At 46.8% G+C, this 9,137-nt stretch overlaps 1 pseudogene; it reads left to right on the forward strand.

Annotated features, from left to right (window-relative positions):
* The first annotated feature begins 448 nt into the window (after positions 1 to 448).
* Positions 449 to 803, forward strand: LOC143641536 (small ribosomal subunit protein eS26 pseudogene; annotated as a pseudogene).
* Positions 804 to 9,137: the final 8,334 nt, after the last annotated feature.

Consider the following 9,137-nt stretch of genomic DNA (forward strand, 5'->3'; position numbering starts at 1 on the left):
TCATGAAGGGTTGTCTTTAGCCTTATGTCCTTTTTTTTTTTTTTTTTTTTTTTGTACCTGGGATTGAACCCAGGGGTGTTTAACCACTGAGCCACATCCCAGTCCTTTTTAATTTTTATTTTCTTATTTTGAGGCAGGGTCTTGAATTTGCAATCCTCCTGCCTCCAGCCTTCCAAGCTACTGAGATTACAGGTGTGTGGCACCACACCTGGCACAACCTTATGTTGTTTTTCAGGATCAAAGAAGCTTTTCCCAGAAATCATTCCCTGCTTCCCCCAAAAAGAACTGTTGGGCACAGTGGCACACACCTGTAATCCCAATAATTCAGGGGGCTGAGGCAGGAGGATCTCAAGCTTGAGGCTAGCCTCAGCAACTTAGTGATACCCTGTCTCAAAATTTAAAAAAATAATAAGAGTTAGGGATGCTCTCTCAGATCCTCACTTCCAAGATGACAAAAAAAAAAAAAAAAGGAAAAAATGGTTGTACCAAATAGGGCCACGCCTATGTGCAGACTATTGCTGAATGAACTGCCCCAGGTGCATGCTCAAGGACAAGGCTATTAAGCAGTTCATCATTTGAAACATCCTAGAGGCCACAGCCATCAGAAACTTTTCTGAAGCAAGTGTTTTCCAACACTATGTGCCTCTCAAGCTCTATGTGATGATACATGACTGTATGAGTTGTGCCATTCACAGCAAGGTGGTCAGGAATGGACCTCATGAAACCTGCAAGGACAGAACACCTCCACCCTGATTTAGACCTGTGGTGCTGCCCCACAACCTCCACCAAAGCCCAGGTCCTAAAGAAATGAAGAAAAGCTATCTTCTGGGGGAAAAAAATGAATAAAATGGGAATATATACATATATATATACATATATATATGTATATATATATATATACATGTATATATATACATATATACATATATATATATATATATATATATATATATATATATATATATATTTAAAAAGGCAGTGCTCAGAGATACAGCACTGCTGGGCTCAATTCAGGCTACAGATAAAGAAAAAGAAAAAAATCCCCCTGCATCGGACTTCTCCCCATGTTTCTTTAGCTATGGAAGTTTAAAATTGTGGCCCCCAAACTCTTTGATATTCTGCCCTTTGAGAGGCAGGTGTACATCCTCCCTTGATTCTAAGCCAGGTGATGCTTGACCAACAGAATATAAGAAAGTTGACATTGTGACTGTTTCCAGGGTCCACTTATACTTCTTGTCTCTTGAAATGCTGGCTCTTGGAACCCACCCACTGTGATCTGAGGAAGTCCAAGCAAGGAGTCGTCAAGGCCCTGGACCATATTCCTAGGCTGAGTGACCAGCCCACAGCCAACGACTTGCCAGCCCTCTTGGAAATGGATCCAGTAGCCCTAGTCATGTTAGGACCTAGAAGCCATGTGGAACAGAGCCAAGCTGCCTCCACTAATCCCTATGCAAATTACAGATTCAGTTAAATAAATCCTTGTTGTTGGTTTAAGTTTCCGGGTAGTTTGCTGGGCTGCAGTAGATAATGGTGTGACCAACAGACTTCAATAATTAAGCCAGTCACTGGCGTGGGGACTGGGACCTGTGTGAATGACTTAATCCAGCCAGAACCCTCCTCCTGAGGCTGGGGCTAGGGCTGCTGCACCTGGGTTGCCCTTCCCAACCAAAGCAGGCTCTGCCAGCAAGGACAACAGGCTGCTGGGGGCTCATCAACAGCATCCTCTAAGGATATGAGGAGGTAAATGGCTCAAAGTCACATAGCTAGTATGTGGTAGGTTGCAGGAGCAAAGCTGAAACTGCAACTTCCCCTAATGGCTCCTCTTCCCCTTGAGAACTTGTCCCATGTCCCCTCCTCCATGAAGCCATCCCAGATGACGTTTCACCAAGGTCATATCTCCCAAGTAGTACATATCATATTGCTGTATATTCTTGCCATGTGCCATGTGGCTCCTCCCAATAAGACATGTATCCCCAATTGTTATTTGTCTCCCCAGGGAGTTTACCTTGTATAAACTTAATTGATGTGCCTATAATCATTCATACTCAAAATGTTTTAAAATTAAAAATATTCTACAAGTATAATTGAATATGCACTCTTTCTTGAAGTGCTTGGCAAAGTTGGAATTATGTGTAGTCAAGTCTTCTGTGGAAGTTAGAGTCAGTACTTAAGGTAAACCCTCAGGAGTCAGCAGATTAGCCACAAAAGATTCAACAAACTGTGGATGGAAAACATATATATATATTTAGATTGCATCTTGTAGCTGGGGATGTGTCTGAGTGGTAGAGGGCTTTAGCATGCATGAGCCCCTGGGTTTCATCCCCAGCACTGTTAATTAAAAAAAAAAAAAAAACTGGGCTGGGAATGTAGCTCAGTTGGTAGAGTGCTTGCCTCACATGCACAAGGCCCTAGGTTCAATTCCCAGCACCACAAAAAATAGGGAAAAAAAGTTCATGCTTTATGCCATATAACTTGCTATTAAAAAGAATTAATTTAAAAAATTTTAAAAATGAAAAAAGATTGTAGCAAAACTTTAGCAACTTAACAAGACCCTATCTCAAACTAAAAAGAAATTTAAAAAAAATTTTTTTAGGTGCCCCTGGTTTCAATGTCCAGTACTTCTCTCCCCAAATTGCATCTGTGCTAAACATATACACGTTTTTCCTTGTCATTATTTCTTAAGCAATATAACAAATATTTACATTAAATTAGGTATTATAGGTAATCTAGAGATGACTTAGTGTATATGGGAGGACATGTATATGTTCTATGCACATACTATGCCATTTTAATGAGGAATCTCTGGATTTTGGAATCTATGAAACGTAGTAGAACCAACTTTCATAGATACCAAGGAACAACTGTATAGTCAAAATTACCCTAAGTGGGCCTTTAAGTTGCCCAGAAAGTGAGTTGACATTGTTTGGTATATACAATTTTAAATAGTGATATACATGTATGAGTATGTAACAGTTGTACTATTATGTAGTATATAAGAAAGAATATTAAACTGTTCTTGTAGAATATTTTAAATTTTAAAACTTTTTTTTTTTTTTTTGGATACTGAGCATTTAGTGCAGGACTAACTCTGAGCTACACCCCAGCCATTTTTATTTTATTTTGAGACAAGTTACCCTAAGGTACACAGGGTGGCCCAGAACTTGTGATCCTCCTGCCTCTGCCTCCCAAGTAGCTGGAATTACAGGTGTGTGCCAATGCATCTAGCCCTAATTTTAAAACGTTTTGAGTATAAATAATTACATGCTCATAAGTTAAATGTTTACAAGTTAAACACCTCCATAAATAACAGACCAATCATTAAATGTACAAAGAGATAGGTCTGGCTCATCGGCCCATATTTTCCCTTAAACTCCTCCACTGCTGGCCAACTACAGTTTGTCTTTCTCTTGTGCCTGAAATTCCCCCACTTGCATCACTGAGAACCAGGGCACACAGGAGAAAAATCCTGAAGGCCACATTCATGAGCAGCACACCTGTGCCCCATATGTGTTATAGTCTCTCTGAGCAGCTGTTACCACCACTTGCAATGAAAGTTCACTTAGGGGACCCCTGGACACACTAGGAATGATCTTGGAAGACAGATTGTACGTGTGCATATGTGTATACTTAAATGTGTGTGCTTGCAAAATATGCTTCATTAAGGACTTGGCCCTTCTTATGTTCCTAGGAGATGCCATCTTGGCACAGCTGGCACAAATACCAACCAGTGGCCCCAGTCTCATAGGCCAAGGAAAGGGAAGGGTAAGGGGATACCTTACCCTTTTTTTTTTTTTTTGGTATGGGGGATTGAACTCAGGACACTTGACCATATTCCCACCCCTTTTTGATTTTTATTTTGAGATAGGGTCTTGCTAAGTCAGTTAGGGTTACTGGAGTTGGCCTGGAAGTTGCCTTGGTCTTCCCAGTCACCACCAACCCCCAGTACTTTAAATCCTCCCCTAGAGGGTGCCTAGGGATGCTGCAAGAAAGAAGTCCTTTTTTTGCCTTTGGTTCCTTCCTGTGCTCTTACAGCAAACATGTTTTTCGTTTTTCATCTGGGAAGCTAAAAAACATTTGTTAAAGTTCTTTTTAAATTTTTTTTTTTAAAAATGCCTCACTTGTTTCCAGATGAATTCACTTTGATGAATCAAACTCCTTTGATGGTGGGTGGGGCACCCTGTCTGCACAGCCTCCCTGGATCCCAGTGAGAGCCTCCTCCTCCAACTCCAGCTTTCAAAGTTCCTGAAACAGGTCAGGCTTGGAAATGTCCATGTGGCAGACCCAGCCTGCAGGTAGTTCTCACATCCTCTGAGCTTCAGCTGCGGGTGGGCACCAGAGTAAGCATCGCTAGGGATACTGTTTCTGACTCCTGGAAGGGTGACCTGAAGGGCACATAGCCACAGCTAGGGCTGTGCTGTGCTCCCTGCCCTCTCTCCGCTCCTTCCCTCTCCTGTCTTGCCCCCCCCTCTCTCTCTCCCTCCCTCCCTCCCTGTCTTGCCACAGCCTCTTACCTCTCTTCCCATCTGTCCTGCTAAGTCTCTCTCTGTCCTCTCTCTGTGACTCTTCCTATCTCTTTCTCCCTCTTTCTCTCTTGGCCTCCTCCCCTGCTCTGTCCCTCTGGGGGTAGGGAGTGCTGTGGGCTCATGCCAACCCCAGAGGGAAGGTCAGGACATCCTGTGGGGACCAGTTCAGACTGCCACTACCTGTCACTTCTTCCTTCAGCCAGGAAAACAGTGGAACTCCGGAAAGGCAAGGAATTATAGTCCCTGGAGATGGGACTGAAAGCAGAAGCCACAGCCGGAGGGCTGCAGGCAGACGTGCTCCAGGGCCCCCAGGGCAATGTCTTGGGGTTCTGGGCACCAGCCCCGCATGGCAGCCCTCTTTTGACTCCTGGAAAAGGAGACGGGGAGAGGATCAGTGCCACATTCAAGCTTCCCTTCCTGTGAATTGGGGGATAAGGATCTCAGGGAAGCAAATGGAAAGGTCTCAAACTCCACAGAGCATGGGCTGAGTGTGCCCCGAACCTGTAGCTTCAAAATATGATACAGCATTTCAAAGCTGGTAATTTTCTCTCAAAAAAAAAAAAAAAAAAGTCTGTTTTCTACTGAGGAGCCAGCAACACTGGGCTGCATCTGCACAACTGGGTCCCTGGAGGATAGTCCAGGTTCCCCTGTCCCTCCTGGCTCCTCCTCAGAGGACCTGGATGTCCCAGAGACCTGCCTGACCTCTGTAAGCTCACAGTGGTCTGGCCTCTGGTAGGGCAGAGAGATTCTTTGAGCAGGGAGTAGAGGCCCAACTGCTAGCACCAATTTTATCATGTGACATTGGGTAAGGCAGGCAGGCCTGCTCTCTGGGACTCAGCTTTCCCATCTGTAGAATGGGAGGTTAGATGAACCCACTGGTGTGACATATCCTTTTGAGCATCTGATGAAAGCTATAGACTTTCTCCCAAGAGAAAAGGACCTAGGTGTAGATTTTCCTGTGATTTCAGGAATTTACGTGCCCCTTCTCCTGGGGGATGGGGATCCTAGACATTCTCACTGACTGGTGCCTCCCCTCCTCTGGGTGAGTCAGGGTTCTGCTCATCCCCAGGGGCTGACTCTGCAACCCACTGGGCCATCATCGATATTCCGGGGGTGGGGGGGGTGGGAGGGGGTCTGGGCTGGCTGGATTAGCATAGCGCTCCAGGAGGGGAAGCCCACCAGCAGCTTCTGTGTGCAGCAGGGCTTTGTCGGGGCTCTGAGACCCGGCAGGACAGCCCAGGCGGCTCCTACACTTTTGACTGCCAGATGAAAGGGGGCGACATAAAGAGGCTGCCTGGGCTGTGCATGGGGGCGCTTTGTGTCCCTCCAGACAAAGTTACAGACGTTTGTGAACGTCAATTACAGCTGAATACAGGCAGACGTCTGCTGGGCCCAGACGGGCCTCAGCCCGCGTTCAGCTCAGGAGCTGTTTCCAGACTGGGCTGCGGATGCATTGGGCAACCTAATTTGTGACTCTCTAAGTGGCCCTGGGGTGGGAACAAGCGGGCTGGGCTGGCCCAACACACTGTGCAGCTCCTCCAGCTGTCCTGGAATATGGGGTGGGGTAGAGAGAGGAAGGAGCCTTCCTCATCCTATCCTCTAGGCCAAACCCTGTGGCCAGGGTGGGTGCAATCTGAGCCACAGGCATCCCCTGCATCAGCCAGGCTCTCTCCCAGGCCTTTGAAGGTGCCACAGTGGCCCAGTGACCCTAACAGCTGCTGGCTGTAATGGGTGCGTGTTCACCAGCACCTTGTCTGGTGTGTGATGCTTCCGTGAGGGGACAGGCATCAAGGGAGCCTGAGGTTCACATCCAAGGGCTACCAGGGAAGCTGAACCTGTTTTCAGATTGACAGAAGAGTTGGGTCACTCCTTGGAGCCAAATCGGGAGGAGGCCACATAGCCCTGATGGGTGTGAGGACCAGAACAGGGCACCAATTCTGGGTGTGGTGAGCTGGGCTACCCTCTCCTAAACTTTACTGACCCCTGAAGTCCTATGCCCCAGGAGACTTGTATCCCCAAAGCCCATTTTCTGAGAAACTCTGTGCTTCCTGGGGACTCATCCTGAAATCTGCCCAGCAGGATCAGGCCACTGGCCCTTTGGCCACCACATGCCATGCCATGATCTAAAGCTAGTGAGATGCCTCTTAGGGGAATGGGTGGGAGGGTCTGATGGCCCTAGTTATGACCCTTGCACTTCCTGAACACCTATTGTGTGACCTACCCCAGATGAGAGGCTGATAGAGGAGCCCAGTGTCCTCCTTTCCTCCAGCTCACCACTCCCCAGTCCCTTTTCCTGACTGAGGCACCAGTGACGGGTGGGATAGCCCAAGTAAGGCCCGTGTGCTCATGTGTATGTGTGTGGCTGTACATGCACGGGTGCCACATCAGGTTCAGCTAGAACAGAGACCTCAAACTCGCTGACACTCTTGCAAGACAATGGGGGAGGAGGGCCCACACTCCTGCCGGATTTAGATGAGTCCTGACATGAGGTCAGCTAAGAGGCCAAGGAAACTGGAAGGTCGCTGAAGAAGACAAGGACCAGCAGCAGGCTCTGAGTTACCATCAGCCCTGGACTCTCATGCCTCCAGGCCTTAGAGGGCTCCGTCCCAAGGTGTGCATGCTGCATGACAGCGTGCGCCCACTGGAATTGGTGTGTACATTCTGAGAGCATGGAACCATCTTCTTGGGGAGGGTGATGTTTATAGGTGCTTGTAAGTGTAACAGATCCACGAGGGCAGAGAAGATCATATTTAATTATTTTGAATAGCTGATACTTTCACCCAGAATGAAAATTTCAAAGTTTTGCTGTGAGAAGTGTCCTTTGTACTCCTCATGGTCTTAACTGCCCAGTTCTCACCACCCCTTTTTTTGGGGGGGGATTGAACTTAGGGGTGCTTTACCACTTTACATAGATCCCAGCTCCTTTTTGTTTGTTTGTTTGTTTGTTTTAAAGACAGGGTCTCATTAAGTTGTGTAGGCCCTTGCTAAGTTGCTGAGACTGGCCTCAAACTTATGATCCTCCTGCCTCGGCCTCCCCAGCCACTGGGATGACAGGCATGAGCCACCATGCTGGGCTTCACCACTCCTTTAAAGATAATTGTTGTTGCCAGGAATAACGGCACATGCCAGTAATCCCAGTGATTCTAGCAAATGAGGCAGGAGGATCACAAGTTTGAGGCCAGCTTGGGCAACTTAAAAAGACTCTGTCTCAAGATAAAGAATAAAAAATGCTGGGAATTTAGCTCAATGGTAGAGGGCTTCTAGATTCAATGTCTAGTACTGCAAATAATAATAAATAATAATTATGATGATAATGAATTTCTCACATATCCTTCCAGACCTTCTTTGTACCTACACAAGCTAGTGCAAACATGATTATTTGTCCCTTATTTTTACACGAAAGGTGGCATATTGTATTATACCTTGCTTTTGTTTCCTTCTTTATGACCAAGTATCATGGGGCTCTTTGGGACCTTTCTCTACCAGAGCAGAGGGAACTACCACATTCTTTTTCTCAGCTACTTGGTATGACATTAACCTATTCTCTCTTGAGGCTCATTTGGGTTGCTCGCAATCTTTTGCTTTCACAAATGTTGCTGCAACAAATAGCCATGCGCGCATCAGTCAGCTCTCACAGTGGGAGCGTGTGTGTAGGATAAATTCCCAGGAGGAGGCTGGCTGGGCCAAAGCTTATATGCATTTGTAATTTTGCCCTATCTTGTCAAATCATCCTCTGCGGGGCAGGTGTCACCTCCCACCACAGTCTATGGTTCATGAGATCTTAACGGGGGTGGGTCACTAACCATTTAGGTCTATATGTAGCATGAGCTTCCACTGGAATCAGCTCTCCACTGTGGATCAAGAGGGGACTCTCTGCTGCAGCCTGCTGGCTAGTCCCCTTTCCCTGTTCCAGCCCAGGGCCCGGGCACACGTGTCTGTACTCCCTCATCATCTGCCACAGTTACCATGGATGAAGCCTTCCTTCTCCAACTCCCACCACTGTGCATACATACAACTTGTTTCTGCTGTGGGTCTGCCACCCTGCTGAGTGCTAGAAGGGTGGTATGTGATCTTGGCCGAGCCTGTTAACCCCCAAGCTCCCCTCCCGTGTTGTCTGTAAAATGAGGGGTATAGACCCAGGGGTTCCCAAGTTCCATTTCCCCTCTAACCACCTACCATCTCCAAATCCTGTATGCATCCAAGGGAGAAGGGCTGGCTGATAAATGATGGCACCTGTTTGCAAGGATGGCTTAAAAAAGATCAAGCCAGAGAGTCCTTTGCAAGCTGGAGAAGAACTGCTGATGAGAGCATTTATGTGCATGTCCGTGTGTGTTCAGTGGGGTGTGCCCTTGACCTCCTGCCAACACATGAAAGAGTAAATAAAACAAGCCCAGTGTTGGATCAGTCCACCCTTGTTTCAAACCCTGCTACCAATCCACTTGTCACTTTGTACGTTTGCACCTCCGGTGTGCCCTTTTATAGAAATGGGACTCCTTCACATTTCTCAGGTGGCTATTGTGATAACTGAATGAAGTCTTATGTCTAAAGTGCTGGGCACATAGGAAGTGTTCAGCGAAGGTCGTCTGCTTTTCTAGGAGTTTCTAGAAGCCAGCT

Source organism: Callospermophilus lateralis, chromosome 3 (assembly GCF_048772815.1).
Source record: "Callospermophilus lateralis isolate mCalLat2 chromosome 3, mCalLat2.hap1, whole genome shotgun sequence".
Taxonomy (NCBI): Eukaryota; Metazoa; Chordata; class Mammalia; order Rodentia; family Sciuridae; genus Callospermophilus; species Callospermophilus lateralis.